This window comes from Grus americana, chromosome 2, assembly GCF_028858705.1.
Source record: "Grus americana isolate bGruAme1 chromosome 2, bGruAme1.mat, whole genome shotgun sequence".
NCBI classification, from domain to species: Eukaryota; Metazoa; Chordata; class Aves; order Gruiformes; family Gruidae; genus Grus; species Grus americana.
In genome coordinates this window covers 89,246,435-89,264,905 of record NC_072853.1, presented here as the reverse complement: position 1 = coordinate 89,264,905, position 18,471 = coordinate 89,246,435, and the positions used below count along the sequence as shown (strand labels likewise).

The 18,471-nt window shown below is 37.8% G+C and overlaps 1 long non-coding RNA gene across 1 annotated transcript in view; it reads right to left on the bottom strand.

Moving 5' to 3' along the window:
- LOC129203012 (uncharacterized) overlaps positions 1-17,746 on the bottom strand; it is a 53,007-nt gene extending 35,261 nt beyond the window's left edge. The window contains exon 1 of the long non-coding RNA XR_008575890.1: positions 17,612-17,746. This is a non-coding gene — a long non-coding RNA (uncharacterized LOC129203012). The remainder of the gene's footprint in view (positions 1-17,611) is intronic.
- Between the last annotated feature and the right edge of the window lie 725 nt (positions 17,747-18,471).

Here is an 18,471-nt window from a genome sequence, read left to right as displayed (position 1 = left end):
ACACATGGAATACCAGCTTTGCAAGAGACAAACTAAATCAAACAGTGTATTTACCAAAAGCAAAGCATATACAGTATTTGATTCTGAAGCTGTATATATATTCCCACAAGAAATCTGTCCAGTTCTTTATATCAGAAAAGTAGGAAATAAGGATGAGAATATTTTTTGTGGGTTCCTGTAATGCTTTATGTCTGATTCAGGTCCCAGCTGCACAAGTTTGATTTGCATTAGATTAAAGCCATATGAATTTTTAAGTTGTTATGACATTTATTTAAAACTCATGAAACCTGTATGAGAGCCCTATTACCTTTCTCTCTATCTTATTTAATTTCCTCCTTTTTTATTTTTTTCTTTTTTTTTCCTTTTCTTTTCTGTCCCTATCCACCCAAACTTCAGAAGGCTAGATTTTCATTCCCTAGCTTCAGTGCTCTGGAGCCCAATAGACCTTTCCATCTTCAGCACACACCAAACTGTCTAAATTTCTAATTTGTTTCCCAGGAAATTCAAATCCCTCATTTCACTTTTGACAAATCTTCATTACTGAGTCCCAAGGAATGTAAATTCCTAATGCTGTGCTAGCCTTGCACCAGCAAGGAGAATTTTAACTAGCTGCTCCAGTGAAATCCCACACACTTTAGAGCTCACCCTAAGCAGAATACCCTGTCTCTTCCTTGGATTGGTAGGAACTGATCTGAAACTATTTCTAGGATATGTCAAAGGCCTGAAGTTACATTTAATGATATTAGGATGTCTGATAGGAAACAAAGGGCTACTCGCTTAGGAATTTATTTTCCAAATATCTGGGCATTGAAGGAAAAGACTCTACCCGATTACAGAATCACAGAATAGTAGGAGTTGGAAGACACCTCTGGAGATCATCTAGTCCAGCCCTCCTGCTAAGACAGGATTACCAAGAGCAGGTTGCATAGGATCACATCCCGGTGGGTTTTGAGTATCTCCAGAGAAGGAGATACCCACAACCTCTCTGGGCAGCCTGTTCCAGTGCTCGGTCACCCTCAGAGTAAAGAAGTCTTTCCTCATGTTGAGACGGAACTTCCTGTGTTCCAGTTTGTGCCCATTGCCCCTTGTCCTGTTGCTGGGCACCACTGAAAAGAGTCTGGCCCTATCCTCTTGACACTCGCCCTGTAGATATTTATAAGTATTGATGAGATCCTCCCTCAGTCTTCTCTTCTCCAGGCTAAACAGACTCAGCTCTCTCAGCCTTTCCTCATACAAGAGATGCTCCAGCTCCCTAATCATCCTCGTAGCCCTCCACTGGACTCTCTCCAGTAGTTTCTTGTCTTTCTTGAACGGGGGAGCCCAGAACTGGACACAATACTCCAGATGTGGCCTCACCAGGGCAGAGTAGACCTGCTGGCCATGCTCTTCTTATTGCACCCCAGGTTACAAGACCACAAGGGCACGTTGCTGGCTCATGGTAAACTTGCTATCAGGACTTCCAGGTCCTTCTCTGCAGAGCTGCTTCCCAGTAGCTCAACCCCTTACATGTACTGGTGCTTGGGGTTATTCCTCCCTAGGTGCAGGACCCTACACTTGCCCGTGTTGAATTTCATCAGGTTTCTCTTTGCCCAGCTCTCCAGCCTGTCCAGGTCTTGCTGAATGGCAGCAAAACCTTCTGGTGTATCAGCCAGTCTTCCCAGTTTTATATCATCAGCAAACTTTTTGAGAGTACACTCTGTCCCCTCGTCCAGGTCATGATGAATATGTTGAATAAGACCAGACCCAGTACCAACCCCTGGGGAACACCACTAGCTACAGGCCTCCAACTAGACTCTGCATGGCTTATCACAACCCTCTGAGCTCTGCCATTCAGCCTGCTCTCAATCCACCTCCCTGTCCACTCATCTAACCCACACTTCCTAAGCTTGCCTATGAGGATGTTATGGAAGACAGTGTCAAAAACCTTACTGACGTCAAGGTAGACAACATCCACTTCTCTCCCCTCATCCACCCAGCCAGTCATGCCATCATAGAAGACTATCAGATTTGTGAAGCATGATTTCCCCTTGGTGAATCCATGTTGACCATTCCCGATAACCTTCTTTTCCTCCACATGCTTAGAGATGACATCCAGAATGAGCTGTTCCATCACCTTTCCAGGGATGGAAGTGAAGCTGACTGGCCTGTAGTTACCTGGGTCCTCCTTCTTGCCCTTTTTGAAGACCAGAGTGACATTGGCTTTCCTCCAGTCTTCAGGCACCTCTCTTGTTCTCCATGACCTTTCAAAGATGATGGAGAGTGGCATCGCAATAATATCTGCCACCTCCCTCAGCACTCGTGGGTGCATCCCTTCAGCGCTCATGGATTTATGGGTGTCGAGTTTCCGTAAATGATCTCTAACCTGATCCTCCTCAACCAAGGGAAAATCTTCCTCTCTCCAGAATTTCTCTCTTACCTCCAGGGTCTGGGATTACTGAGGGCCAGCCTTAGCAGTAAAGACTGAAGCAAAGGCGGCATTCGGTAACTCTGCCTTCTCTGTATCCTCTGTCACCAGGGCACCCACCTCATTCAGCAGTGGGCCCACATTTTCCATAGTCTTCCTTTTACTGCTGATGTACTTGAAGAAGTCCTTGTTGTCCTCGACATGCCTTGCCAGATTTAATTCCAAATGGGCCTTAGCCTTCCTTATTGCATCCCTGCGTACACTGACAATGGCCAAGTGGCCAGGCTCTTTTTTCCACATTCTGTAAACTTCCTCCTTCCCTTTGAGTTTTTCCAGAAGCTCCTTGCTCATCCGGGCAAGTCTCACGCCTCCTTTGCTTGATTTCTTACTCTTCAGGATGCACTGATCTTGAGCTTGGAGGAAGTGGGGCTTGAATATTGACCCGCTCTCTTGGACCTCCCTACCTTCTAGAGCCTTAACCCATGGGATTCTCCCAAGCAGGTCTTTGAAGAGGCCAAAGTTAGCTCTCCTGAAATCCAGGGTTGTAATCCTACTTATTGCTCTGCTTCTTCCATGTAGGATCCCGAACTCCACCATCTCATGGTCACTGCAGCCAAGGCTGCCCCCAGCCTTCACATCCTCAACCAGTCCTTCTCTGTTTGTTAGTACAAGGTCCAGCTGCACACCTCTCCTCACAGGCTCTCTACCACCTGTGTCAAAAAGTTATCACCAATGCTCTGCAGAAACCTCCTGGACTGTGTGTGCCCAGCTGCGTTGCCTTTCCAAGAAATATCAGGGTGTCTGAAGTCCCCCATGAGAACCAGGGCCTGTGATTGTGAGGCTACTTCTAGCTGTCTGTAGAAGGCCTCATCAACTTCCTCTTCCTAATCAGGTGGCCTGTAGTAAACACCCATAACAGTGTCTCCCATATTAGGCTGCCCCTTAATTCTTACTCATAAGCTCCCGACTTGTTCTTCATCCACCCCTAGGCAGAGCTCAAATTCCAGTTGCTCTCTAACATAAAGAGCAACTCCACCACCTCGCCTCGCTGGCCTGCCTTTCCTAAAAAGTATGTAGCCATGCATGACAGCATTCCAGGCATGTGAGCTATCCCACTATGTCTCTGTAATTACAATGAGATCATGGCCCTGCGAGAGGGAAAGAGGAGTTAGAACCTCCAAGTAGAACACTAGCTAGTGAGATGTTTTCCAATCTAGGTGCTCTTACAGCAAGAAAATAGAGTAGTTTATTCCCTCCTCTCTCCCTACACTGCATTCCATAGTTTATAATTCTTCCTCATATCTAAGGGTATCTTCTCTTTCATACTGCGCAAAACCTGAGTTTCAGAGAAACTCACAGCATTTAAATCATTGATCCATGCTTCCTGCCTGCGTGCATGCTAGTGCCCTCATCACACTCTCCTGTGCTATAAAACTGCAGGTAAATACGCAATACCAAAGTCACTGGCAACCAAACTATGACTGATTTAGTGCCATGCTACTTTTAGCACATATATTAAGTCAGCTTCGACCTATAGCTACGAAGTACACATAATTGTTAATGAATTACAAACAAATACAAACCAAATAGGAATATTTGTTTTGGAATACAAACAAATATGAGCCTAGTTCATTCTATTTTATGCACTCCTCCTGAATTTGGACCAGCCTGCTCAGTCTCATTTATGTTAACAAGATATGTACTGGGGTTTTCTTACATAGTGTGTTATATCTCTTTGTTTCGAGCATATAAAGAGTGGGAGGAAAATCTTGTAATTCCAGAGCTTTTCTTGGTATGAGGCTTCACAATAATTAATCCTCTAGGTAGAAATAAAATCAGAGAATAGCACTGCTTCAGTATAGAGCAAAAAAATAATCTATTTTATTTTATGAAAACTTGTCAAACAAACAATATATTTTGGAGTTAATGGGTTTTCTGTTTGCCCTTTAGGCAACTTTTTTGAGGTAATTATTAAGATCCAGAGCCTGTTAAAGAAAAGCGATGGAACTTTGCAGAGGGATGAGAAAGGTAAACAAACAGTGGGGGATAACAGAAAAGATGTTGATTTTTGAAAACTTGTAGATGAGAGTTTTCAGATATCTGGAATGATGGACTTAAAAGATCAAAAACAAATAGCAAAGCAAAGCTACAACATAGTTGAAAGACACTTGAGAGAGAAACAGCTATAAGACCACTATTTGGCAATAGTGTAGAACATCTGAACAAATGATACCCATGCTGTGTGATACTGAAGAATTCTCTCCTGGTGCTGAAATGAAAAATAAAGCAAAACAAAACAAAAGAACCCAGAGCAGCAGATAACAAAAGTGTAAGCTGCTGTTCATTGTCTGGTATTATTATTTTAGTATTCTTGTGCACTAGGGAATTAAATTATTATCAAAGAAAGCACAAAGAAGTAATCTTGATCTACCCAAACTTGGAAATGGTCAGATTTACTACTGACATTTGCTAAATGATGGCTTTAAACACTGGCATGCAGTGCTAGAAGTAACTACCTGTAATAATAATATTTTTACCTAAATACAATTGTACTTTAATGCTTGTTTAGTTGAGAATGAAATTAAAAACACTGCATCACCAAAATGAAAAGAAACTAAAAAAAGTTTAATTGTTATCTACTAAGAACCAACTGTTCAGAACAGATGGAAGCAAGCCTTGTAAAGGGGAGGTTCTGAAATGGGAAATGAGGGAAAACCTTAAAAGTTTTTCTGTAGCTAAATATTCTAGCTAGAATTAACCAACAAATATTTCATAGATGAAAAGTACACAACATTTTTATTAATGATGAATATCTGGCCAAGCCAAAACAGCATTGTGAATTCCCATAAATGTGGCAATCAGAGGAAATGGATTTGCAGGACTGGAATTGAAAGGCTTTTTTTAGGATGCCAAAGAAGTTCTCAGGTTTCTATTTTTTCATGAGTTTCTGTCTGGAACATGATAGTTTTCCTGCATACCTCTCTTTCTCAGGCCATGTCACTCATTCTTTATCCAAGGTGGGCAAGAAAGACTTCACTGTCACTCATATGACTTGGTGAAAAAGCACAGCTATTTTCACCTTGTTTGTTATCTGATGCCATGTATGTCATCCTGGTTTTGCAACGTTTGTGTCCCTGTGAATAAAAATAATAACAACCTATTCCCCATATCTTAATACGAAATTAAATACATCTTGGAGAGATTCTTCTCTAATGCAAGTCCTATCCGCTTGCTGACCAACAACAGCTCAATTCCCTCCTCAGAGCGGTGACAGATAAAAAAGGGGTGAAAATAGATGATAGCAAATTTCTTTTTTTTTTTCTTTTTTTTTTTTTCCCACCGGACATAGCTTAGTATTTTCTCAATGTTTAAGCTATATACTCTCAAACATCTCTTTGCCTTAAAAATAATCTATAATACTGTTTGGAAGCAAAAAAATTTATTTCATAGGAAATTTTGCAGTTCTGATATTAGAAGTGCAATGAAGTTGACTTTTCCTCTAGATCAGGAAAAACTTAAAAAGCCAAAACATTGTATACAAAATTATAATTCATGAATATGGAAAAAATCATTATCCAAAAATACTTTTTCTATATTTTTCTATCTGAATTGGTCTGCAGAAACACTTAGTCTGACTAAAATTATGCAGTATGTGTCTAGTTCTTATACAGTTCTAAGGAACTCCACCATTTTTAAGAAAACTAATTTAGCATATCTAAATTCAGAAGCATTTACAGAGGAAAAAAATAGGTTTTTTCTATAAATTTCTCTCTTTCAATCAATCCAATAGTTTGAGTCAGCAAGTGTTGGACTTTGTCAATTAAATTTGTTAATTTGTCCATCTCACAAAGATTTTAACACAACGCATTTATGAAAAAACACTGAGTAAATTGCATACTGTCCCTCATAGTCACACTTCTTTTTATCACATATGTTTGAGTTCACAGAGTATTACAGCAAATTAATCAGAATATCACTCATGATATGTTTCAAACACTTAAAAAAATATTGCTCTTACATTATTGGTTTCCAATCTTCACTAACTGTCTGAGAGCGCACTTCCAATTTGTTTCAAAGCAAGTAAAACAGGTAAGACTAAAACTACCCTAAATTATGTCTCCCACACAAAAGACATTGACAACAAAAAACAAGACATGATGAAGATTGCATGTACAGAGGCTAAATTAGATTGATAGACAGACTGAATCTTTCTCTTAGCATCAGTGTAAGCAACCTGCTAGTGATGGGACCCACATGAGAAATAATTCAAACATTCATCCAATGAGAGAGGGGAAAAACATTTATAAAAAGAGAATGTAAATTTATATACTATTTGTTTTGTCACCAGGATGGCATAGGAAAGCTAGACAAAGTAAAAAAATTGTATTCTCTCTTATGGATGCCCAACTCCAAAGGACAAGCAAAAGCAGAGCCAAAGGCAGCATCTTAAGATAAATAAATTAAAAAAAACCTAAGTGACTTCTTACTGTAGTCAATACTCAGCCAGAAGAATTTCTAAAATGCATTGATTATACAGAGATCGTTAACTTCTTTAGCAACTGTCAGACATCTACTGGATAAAACTAATCATAAATTTGAGTTACATTTTTGTGACATGTTTGCATGCTTGAATCATAGCCAGAAGCTGGCAGAAAATATTTTTCTTTCCTTTATTCCCCATTTCCGCAAAACCAGGATATTAATTAATAGAGGAAGCTATTTTCTGCCAAAACCTGCATACAAAATATGTACAAAGTATGCATTCATATATACATTTTATCAATTAACACATGGTCAAAAAGAAGAAAAAATTAAAAAATTGAAATATAATTTTCACAAATAAAGAAAGTAGTGGGATGCCAGTTGTTCGATGCTTTCATAAAGAATACAGAAACAAGGATAAAAAATAAATGGCAAAGTCTCTTATGCACAATTATCAAAGCTGACTATCAAGATCTGTGAAGGATCTCTATCCCAAATGCCTGAGAAATAAAATAGCAAATAAAATTCAGGGATCATAGGTTTTAATACATAAGAAAAAAAATCTTCGTTAATGTGCGACTGTAGTTAGTATTCCCTGACAAGAGTTTATAGATAGATCATCTCTAGAAACATGTTTAAAAAGTTAAGTGAGGTGTAAGAATTTAACAGGAAAGATCAGGAAAAAATGGGATATCATTTTATAGAGCTCTAATATGTCCCTGTCTTGAATACTACATGCAGTTATGATCTCTGTATGAAAAGGAAACAAAGAGAAATATAAAAAGAAATAGAGGCAAAAAGAACTGTCAGAAATGTGGAACAACTCCATTGAAGGAAAGAGTAACTAAACTCTGAGATTTTTTAGAAAAGAGATGGGAAAGGGAATGACATAGGTCTCCCAAATCATCAGTGATTTGGAGAAGGTACATAGCAGATTATGTTTTCTTTGACCTTCCTCTGATCCCTTCATTTGATTTCATCTAAATCATTGCCCTAGAAGAGACAGTAAAACCAACCAACCAACCAACCAACCAACCAACCAACCAACCAACCACAGTCCCTGCTCACCACCCCATTAACACATTTGCGTAGTTATCTATTGTACTGCCTCTCTTCAACTCCATGACACCCAGACTGGAGTGTCTTAGCCTACTTTGTCATGACTCATTAGGAAGATTAACCTTATCTTCAAGTACGTCCTTATGAGAGCCGGTTTTAAATTGTTTTTCTTTGTTGAGGCTTTTTTGGTTGTGGGTTTGTTGGGGTTTTTTTCCAGATAGAGAAGAAAGCAGAATTATCAACAATATTCAAGCTGTGAGCGAACAGTGCTATGTTTTCTGTTTTGTTTTCTGTTTGTTCATTAATAATTCCTAAAATGCCCTATTTGTTCACTTTCTTGTGCTCTTTTCTCCAGCATCTGCCAGTGCGCACAGAAGCACTCCATCTAACTGATGGAGAGAGGATACAGGGCTGGATGAGCCTTTGATCTGGTGCAGCGTATTAGGCACATTCAGACAGTGAAAATGTAGATTATTACTAGCTATGTAGAATAGCTGAGATCACTGAGAAACAGTGGCACAAATAAATCCTACAAGATTATAAGAAATCCTTTGCTGATTACAGCATCAACAAAGGAGATCTAAGCACCTACGTGGAGCAGTTGCCCTCCAGAGAAACTGTTTATCATGATGAATAATTAAAAAATTGGTGCAGTAAACTTGTAAGTAGGGAATACATTCATATTGTTTTACAGTTTTATCCATGAAAACACAGGTCAACAGTAGGATGGCTGAAACAAAGTTTTTGCTGCTTTTTTTATTGTCTATCACCACAAGGATTTCCCAAGCTAGGACCTTATAAATTCATGCAAGAAGAAAACAGAAAAAAATTGGGAAGCTAAACAAATCAACTATCTTTTGTGCATCTTAATTCTGCTATGCAAACAACAATCTCACCTCTATTCTCTCTTATAGTTACAGGAAGGAGTTTGAGCACGAAGGTAGGTGATGAATGGTCAGTGAAACCTTACCATATGTAAAGTACATTTTGTTTTTTAATTACTGCTAAGAGATAGGATGAAGAATTTGTTTATTCTTTTCTGAGACAAATAGAAAGTCAGGATATACAGAATTCATATGTTCATAGAAATCAGGGATGGATATCCATTTGGCATAGGATTTGTAGTTCTGAGAACCATATTTTATAACAGAAAGCCATATTTTCATATCAATAGCTGAGTTGTAGTGGGGTGGAACACCACTGCACTGTAACAGAATGACATTATTCAGATTTAGGATGTTAGTTACCTGTGAATTTTCTTTTACTGTTATGACTCCTTTTTTCAATATGTACAACTTTGGTTTTGGATAATAATGCAGTGCCTAAAAAGAAATACTATTTTAGGCTCTACTGCCAAGTTACAAAAAAACAGGCAGTAATGCTGGCCTGCCAAGGTGCCACATCCATTTAAGACAACTTTGCATGACTAGGCACCCTAAGACATAGCAATCCAGGTTGCACAGAATGTGAAATCTTCATCTACACTATGACTTTCAGATTTTTTTTCCAAATCTTAAGTATTCTGTATTTGGATCATTGTCAGTCTTGCAAACGGGCTTGTTTATGTCACATGCCCAAGAAAGCTAAGATCCTCAATCCACTTCTGTGCTATGAAGTCAAACAAAGATATTGTCAGGAAAAATGAATGTAAAATTAAGCTGCTTTTAGAGCCTGATTCGCACTGTAAAGTAAGTGGACCTAATTTATAAAACTCTTAAAGACATGCCAGGTCTTAACTTGGTTGTTGTATTTGATTTTCTTAATTTTTACCTCTACCAAATATTTAGAGCCTTTTATTAGATGTCTGAAATGAGCAAAAACCTCAGCACATTTCAAGGTTTCTGACTACTATATAATCATTATTTGTCATTCCAGAAGGTCCATAAATAATCAGATTTTACAGGCCAAAAAATATAATTATCTATTTATTTATTCACTTTGAAGACACTTATTGTCAAGCATCTTTTTACTAACATGGACAATAAAACTGAACTTCCTATTGCAAAAACTTTCATGCTAATCATAGAATCATAGCATCATTTGGGTTGGAAAAGATTCTCAAGTTCATGAAGTCCAACCATAAACCTAACGCTGCCAAGTCCACCCCTAAACCAAACCATGTCCCTGAGTGCCACATCTACATGTGTCTTAAATACCCCCAGGGATGGTGACTCTACCACTTCCCTGGGCAGCCTGTTCCAGTGCTTGACAGCCCTTTCAGTGAAGAAATTTTTCCTAATATCCAATCTAAACCTCCACTGACACAACTTGAGGCCATTTCCTCTTGTCCTCTCGCTTGTTACTTGGGAGAAGAGACCAACACCCACCTGGCTACAACCTCCTCTCAGGTAGTTGTAGAGAGCGATAAGGTGTCCCCTCAGCCTCCTTTTCTCCAGGCTAAACAACCCCAGTTCCCTCAGCCGCTCCTCATAAGACTTGTGCTCTAGACCCTTCACCACTTTGTTGCTCTTCTTTGGACACACTCCAGCACCTCGGTGTCATTCTTGTAGTGAGGGGCCCAAAACTGAACACAGGACTCAAGGTGTGGCCTCACCAGTGCTGAGTACAGGATGATGATCACTTCCCTACTCCTGCTGGCCACACCATTTCTGACACAAGCCAGGATGCTGTTGGCCACCTTGGCCACCCAGGCACACTGCTGGCTCATATTCAGCCAGCACTGAAGTAATAATAATGTCACTGAAGTTATAATACCCTTGTCACCTTCTACTTTGTGTTCACATCAAGGATCACATTTACTCATTTTCTAACAGGTGGTCTAGCATAATACACTAAAGGACACCAGATCCCTTTTAAAGCTACAATTTTCCCCTCCTTCATCTATAGTCCTCTCCCTAGGCATGACACCTGCAACAGTATATGAATTTTCGCTGGTTTTCTGTAAACTCTGAAAAATAATCATCTGAGGTTTATGAAGATAAAAATGGGTTAGTTTTTTAAGCAAGGTTTCTCTGCAGATTTAGAACCCTACCAGTTTCTCTCATCTGTAACTTTTACTGGCAATTATTTTATTTATACTTCCAAACTATTAACAAAAATAACATGCTGAAAATGGATTTCTGATTAGCCTGCCAGGATGCTCTGGCTGAATGATGATTGCCTACATGCTTCTATTTTCAGACCTATTTATTAGTTTAAAAAATAACTATTAAACATATATATCATTTTACGGTGATTATACTCATTGTTTTTAATCAGAATGCCTCATAGCACTTAATTAAATACTTCATAAACCAAGAAAAGTACATATAAACAGAAATACTGCTGAAAAGAAATTGTAATTCAGTGAAGCAAAACACCAAATTTGTTCGCTATCCTAAAAATACAGTGACTGACATTGTGGAATATTATTTTTTAATTCCCTCTGAAAATCAACTTATATTTGTTTTTCATTGGCTCAGTATCATGTAAATGGATGCCAGTTAAATTAAATTATACTGTTAATTGTTTTCCTAGATTTTGCAGCTCATCAGATTTGTGTCTTAATCCCTACATTTGTAAAAGCACCATCTTTACCTGATTTTCTTAACTATGGATGAGGAGCAATTATTTTAATTATTATAATAAAAGTCCATTAAAAGGTAGATAAGCAATATCTTTTGACGTCTAGAGGAAAGATTTAATATTTACTGGACTACACAGTTATTATTACTGTGTACACATAATTATTTTTACAGGTCTTTTCTGGGGGTTGCTGAATATGGAGTAAGTTCACCTGATTTGCTGTTTACCAACATTCCTATGGAAACACAGATATTTATTATTAAACATACTTCACGCACATTTCAGCTCTTGGATGCTGTGCTCTGCTAAACCTCTAGAAATGAGCTGTCTACCCCCTCCTAAGGAAGTCTATCTTCCAACAGGCTGATCACCCGCTCTTTGACAGAAGCCATGCGCTAATCAGCTTGTCATTACGAAAGCCGGCAGAGGTTACAGCGCAATTCTCTGCCATCATTAACACGAGGAATCGCTGCTAGGCAAGGCGGTTGTCCCAAGCAGTCACAGTGAAGTGCTGGTTAGGAAGAGGCACAGCAGTTTAAGATACCGGTCAGAAGATGACCATGCTGATAAAGATGTTTAACGTAGAAAGAGCTGGATGAAAAATGACCGACTGGATGAACCCCTTGTCAGGGGGAAAGCAGAGTACGTGTCACGTGTCTCACCAGCAGCACTGAAAATGTTGTAAGGGTGCTGCTGGCAAGCTGCTGGCACAACGGCACAACTTGGAACGATCTCTACGAGTTCTTATCAGTGAGCAGTTAGAGGTGCATACGGATGCTATGAGCTAACTGAGCACACAGAATCATGTTCAGTTCCTTTAATCCCTTGTGAGAAATTAGACAAAACATAGGAATGTGTTATAAAATGTGTTAGCTACTACCTCTGAATTGACCTGTATAAGCTTTTTTCCTAAACCTTGGCCTTTAAATGCTACTAAATATCATTGTATATTGTTACTAAGCCTTCATGCTTGTGACATTTTGGGATGGCCGAAGGCAGTTAAGACCACAATGTTTTACTTTCACTACTTCATCAGTCACCAGGAGTCAAGGCCAAGTGGACAGTCTCATAACCCAGGAACTGAACTCTGATGATAAACGGCTGCTGCTCCTTACGTGCTGGGTTCATGCAGGCTTTTTATACGGAGTGCACGCTGTATAAAATGTCAGACAGGCTGGCTCTATGGATCAGAATGTGGAAGCCAACAGGCCAGGGCTTCTGTAGTTGGATCAACCACTTAAGCATCGATTCAACACTGTGACTCTCTCCCCAGCTGTGTCTCGTGTTCTTCAGAATATTGGAAAATCTTTGACAGCCTTAAATAAAGGTAACTTCTGGAAGAATGCCACTGCAAAAAATACTGTATGGATGATGCTTATGGCTTTCTGCTTATGGACTGCAGAAAATAACTCTGGATGTGGAGCAATCTGGTTTTGCAAACTCTATCTTCCTTCCTCCTCATAACTAGACTCTTCCAGATTGGTACGACTGGACAAGGTTTCGCTGAGAGCAACGAAGCAGTCAGTAACATTGAAATTCAAGTGTTACTGGGCACCGTTAGCAGAAAAAGTTTAGATGACCGGTGAGTTTGGGGGGGGAAAAAAAGAAAATCAACAATGAAGGCAATATTTTTTTGAGGATCTAAAATTGGAATTTAAATGTTTAAACTGCTTCACAGGCAAAACTACATGCATGCAACTTGTTCTTGGTAACTAGGTGAAAGAGGGAACAGTTTTCAGATCTCAGCTTGATAATAAGCCAGAATCCTAATCGTATCCATCCTCAATTAAGCAAGACACTTTGAGTTCAGTACTGATGTTTATATTTTCATTTGCATAACTCAGTCATAGCCATTTATAACCATAACTTCAATACACTCTCTGCTATCTGTATTTTCTTTTGGGGTGGAGAGGCTGGAATCTGTAGTTCTCATAAGATACCATGTAATGTATGATTTCTTTTTAGAGATGAAGAATGAAAAAGCCTAGATATGTTATTTTTTGTCTAAAAGCTAAAGAAGAATCTTGGTCATTTCTAAATGTTTCAATTTTTTTCCCTTTTTTTCCTTTTGTCTTTTTTCTTTCTTTTTTTTTGTGTTTTTGCTTTTTTTTTTTTCTTTATTTGAATTTGAAAGCTACCATAACATCTGAAAATTACTGCATGATGCAGAGGTTTACCTTTTCCCACAGTGGAATGCAGGTGTTCTTTCTGTACTTTCACATGGTCATGTTTTGACAATAAAAGGAAGAAAGCCATTAAAAGGAAAAAAGAAGTAAAAAAAAAAAAAAGGCATTTAATTGACAAAGTTTTCTGTCAGGAGCTCCATTAGGAGACTTTATTTTTGTGTTTTTAGCGTAGCACAAATTGAACTGTGATGATGAGCAATTCTGAACAGAGCTGAGGGCAGATGATGCCTTTGTTGTCTAAACTTTCACAGCTTCATTGGCTGTGGAAGTTAGCACTGGTCAAGGATCTACTTTTTCCAGTTTAAACCTCCAGAGTAATTTATCCCAAGCAAAAATTACATCTATCAGCGTCGGAAATGCTATAATCTCACTGGTAGGATGTTTTGCTGTTTTAAATATTAGCTCTCTAATTTAGAATATAAACACTGGTTTACTGCTTTGTTTTAGGTAGTGTGCGTTTATATGTGCTTGTGCAATATTTGAAGAAGTATACATTTACTTACAGAACCTGTGGACATCGAATAGAAATTGGCTTGTACGGCAAGTGACAACAGAAAGGGGTGTAGTTATTTATAATATACATTATTCAAATGATTTAATTAGTTAACCAAGTATTATGATGTTTTCCTTTGGTGAAGAGGAAGACATATTTTCAATTTCCTCCTGTCGCGTTACTGGTTAGGTAATGCTGGGAATTAAAAGTTTACAGAGGGAGTGATCGAGACGGGGGACAGTTTTACTTTCATTCCTCTCTGAGACAGAGAAGACAGACACAACCACTGTTTTAATACTGTTTGTTTGCTTGTAGAAGCAAAACCCATAATAACTTTTAGATGTTAGACACCAAATTTGAAATCACAAAAAATTTACTGCTTAGGACTCCACACAGCCAAGTGAATATATTGCTGCAAGCATAACTACAAATGAACAATTAGGTGTCTGTTACTATTCTTTCCATTTGGCATTTCATGTACCGTTCTTTGAGAAATGATCAGCATCAAAGAGAAATGCAGACACTACTTGGCACATAAGCCATAAATACATACTATAATATACCATTTCATTTCCTGTGCCAAAGGAAAATGGAAAATTATTCCTGTTTTGTACATTACACACATTATTGATAGCAATATTGCTGATAAAATACTCCAGCTTTAGCAACAGCACAGAAATGTGAACACTGTCATCCCGAGGCTGGAAGTGCTTGAAAAAGACAGGAAAGCATTTATTTCCATTTTGAACACAAATGAGCAAAAACCAAGTATATTAAGCAGTCTGTGTAATGTCACATGAATCAGTCACAGAATCTGGGCTCGTGACTCCCAAACATACACTTATTCATTAGCTCATGGATTTCTTGTCAGTGTCTTGAGCTTCTAGAGTATTCATCCTTTCCTTACCACTCTACACCTCCATCTTTTATGCTGTAATCCTATCAATTTTCATTATCCTGCAGTGTGACTATGTAAACTTTCAGATTAAAACTCTCTAAATACAGGATTATGAAGCAGTTCTTGCTGATGTAGCTCTTTTCTGGTCTTTTTAGACTAAAGCTTTTTACAAATATACGCTTGCAATATATCTTCCTTCTCATAGCTGTGGGTGTTCTTTACATTTTGTCTTATTCTGTGCTAGTATACTGTTGAGGTACCTTCTTCCAGAGGTGGCAGGTTCTCAAAAGCTGACCCCATATTATTTAAAGTTTAGAAATCTTTGAACCTGCAACTTGTAATAAGTTACATCTGAGAGGGGTATTATTTCTCACAGGTAGAGCCATTTCTGCAGAGAATTTTAAAAAAAACTTAAATGTAACCAGATATTCATTCTTTATTTTTTTCTTTATTCTTCTAAATGAACCTGTGAGAAATGATACCCCTCTCACATCTTAAAGCCCAAAGACAACCAAAAATTTGGAAGGCCACGAAATTCTGAATTTTAATTTTCATCAAATATTAGACATGAAAGAGGTTGGCTATCAATTAAATGTCTATTACTAATGCTGTCATGTTTTCAGAAGAGCGAAAATGGGTAGCAGCTAGTAGGAAGTTTTTTAAAGAAAAAGCAAGTGTGGAACATAAAAAAGAAAATAAAACAAAAAAGATATTTTATTAAATTGGAAACAATGAATTGCATTAAATATAACTAAATTTATCTTTTAAAATTAAATTTCTCATAATTATTTTCATCAAGAGAAAACCATTAGTATAATGAAATAACTTTTCCAGTGCATTTTTAAAAAGGAATCTCAATAATATGAGTCAGTGTATTAATTATGATTGGAACAGATAAATTTTCAAAATAAAGATATTAGCACTCATTATAAGAAGATTCACTAAATTATTCTTTTTAAAAATTATTAGAAAATATGTGACATTGCCTGCCCATGAATTTAGGTTTCTATTGAAATACCGTTTGATTTTGTTGACAAGGGAGATTTGAAAGAGAAAGCAAATTGACCTGTTAAAGTTGCTATGAAGTCCCAGTACCAAGCATGAAGAGAATTGGTCTAACAAGAGCAAAAGATTATACTTATTGGAGGGTTTAAAATAGTAAGATACAGATGCCCAAATGTCTTTGAAGACAAAGAAAAGCATTCAAAGGCAATGACTTCCTAATTTCAAAGGATATGGAGAGGCCTAGGGTCTAAAGAGCCATCATGCTTTTAATGCCCTTAAAGGAAGGGGACTGAAAATAGCTCTGTCTGAAAACAGAAATAATTACATTAGTATAGGAGTAAAGACTCATTTATCTTTTTTGTCATTCTACCTAATTTTGTGATCCCTAAAAAAAAAAAAAATCCCAACAACAAAAAAGGAAAGGAATTAAATAGGACCTGTGTCTTTTCTTGTGTTAGAGGCATACCTAGCAAAATAAGTGATTTTTTTTCCAGTCTTAACTAATAAGAACTCTCAGTCACTACACTAAATATAAGTTTAGTGCTTTCCAATGGTGAATCCAGAGGAGGGAAAAGGAAGGCCACCACTGGTAACCTCCAATCATCCAACTGCTCCAGCAAATGAAAACAGAACTTCCAAATAAAGAGCGAATACACATTGAACACCAGCATTGTCATTCTATAGGAATTCAGGACTATATTCTTAACATCATTATATTGAAGGAGTGTTCCTAAGTTTTGCAATAATTGCAGGCTTGCAATGCACTTTACAACACAATGAAAGAATGAGGATGAAGTAATGTTAGAGACAATGTCTCTATCTTGATTGTAATCTAGTTGACAATACAGATTCTAGTATATTAAAAAAAAAAAGTAAACACATCAATCAATGTGGGAGACAAAATAAGGAGATTGCTTTGTGCTACTGGCTAATGTTCAGTTAGTCACTAAGTGCAAAACCAAAAAGGTCTTACAGTAAATTTGTCTGTGGGAGACTCTCCCTCCTATTACACAATTCAGTGGGTGCATGTCATGACAACAGAAAGATAATATATCTTTCATTTCTGTTTGGTAGATTCATTCAGCCTGGAAAGACAATAAAATGCTCAATCCACTCTCCATGTGTCACTGCCAGTGTCATACGTCATTGTCACTGCCATGTGTCACCTGCTTAACTTACTAGTACCAAAGTGTCCTAAGGAAACTTTATTATATCGGATGACATATATATATATATGTCACCTCATATAAAAACTATTTATATTAGGGTTGACTAAGGTTCCTAACTGTGAATTTAAGGCCCTGCTCCATGGCAATATTTGAACCACTCACATTCTTCTTTAGAAACTATCTTATGTGGCTCAAAAGCAGAAAACTCTGCTGATTGATAGAAAGTGTGGGTTCGTGTTTTACCTTAAAGAGGAATGCAGTTACTTGGTGAGCTATACAGTTCCTCTTACTTTCTCCCTCAGAGTCAGTAAATTATTCATATTCAGTCAAGCAGTTCCAACTAGAAAGTTTAGCCCTGTACACGCACCAGTTAAGAAATCAGGTCCTCACCTGGGATGAGGATTCAACATCCTTTCGAAATGTGACAGTTGTGTTCTGTATCTCAGGCAAATAGCAACCACTTGGCTATCAGCAATTTGCAGTTCTAGTCTACCCTGCTTCCTCCTTGTAGCTAGATCACCTCTGTGGTTTCTCTGAGAGAAGGCTCAAAACTCAAATTCCCTATTAAGAAAAAAAAAAATAAAAAAAAAAAGATAAGTCAGTTTAATCACCTAAAGGAATCCAGGCTTGAAATGCAGAGAATAGGAGTGCAATACAAGGTTTTCCTTAGAATCTCTTTTTGTGGATACCTAAATGCTCTAAATCTGACTTTTTATCTAAAAATTGAGAATTTACTCTTTACCAGTGACTCTGGAAACTACTTGCTGTCTTACTTCAAGACTGAAAAACCCTAGTATTTTGCTTTAGTCTTTTTGCATTTTAGTTTCTGATGTGTGAAATAGAGATCATAAGACTTTCTAACTTAACAGTTTAGAATGAAGTTAGTTCTCTAAACTTGCATCTTTCAGAGACCCAGACACTATGGTAGAAGCATTATAATAAACAAAGATAGTAACAAGGGGTTTTATTTCCATTGCATCCAAAATGCAGTAAACCAGAAATCTGCACTAACTGGGGATGGGGCTATTAACTAGCATGCTAAAACACAGACTGTTGTGATGATTCAGAAAATAGTAAACAGATAAAATAAAAAGCATCTTTTCCAAAGCTAATTACACTTTTCTCTATTGAGAACATCATGGATCCCTTTACGTTACAGCTTCCTCTAAGGTGGTTAACAGAACCTGCTCAGTAACAGTTCTGCTGCTCTTGAAAGGACTTAACCCACTGACTCTGCAGACTCATTTGGA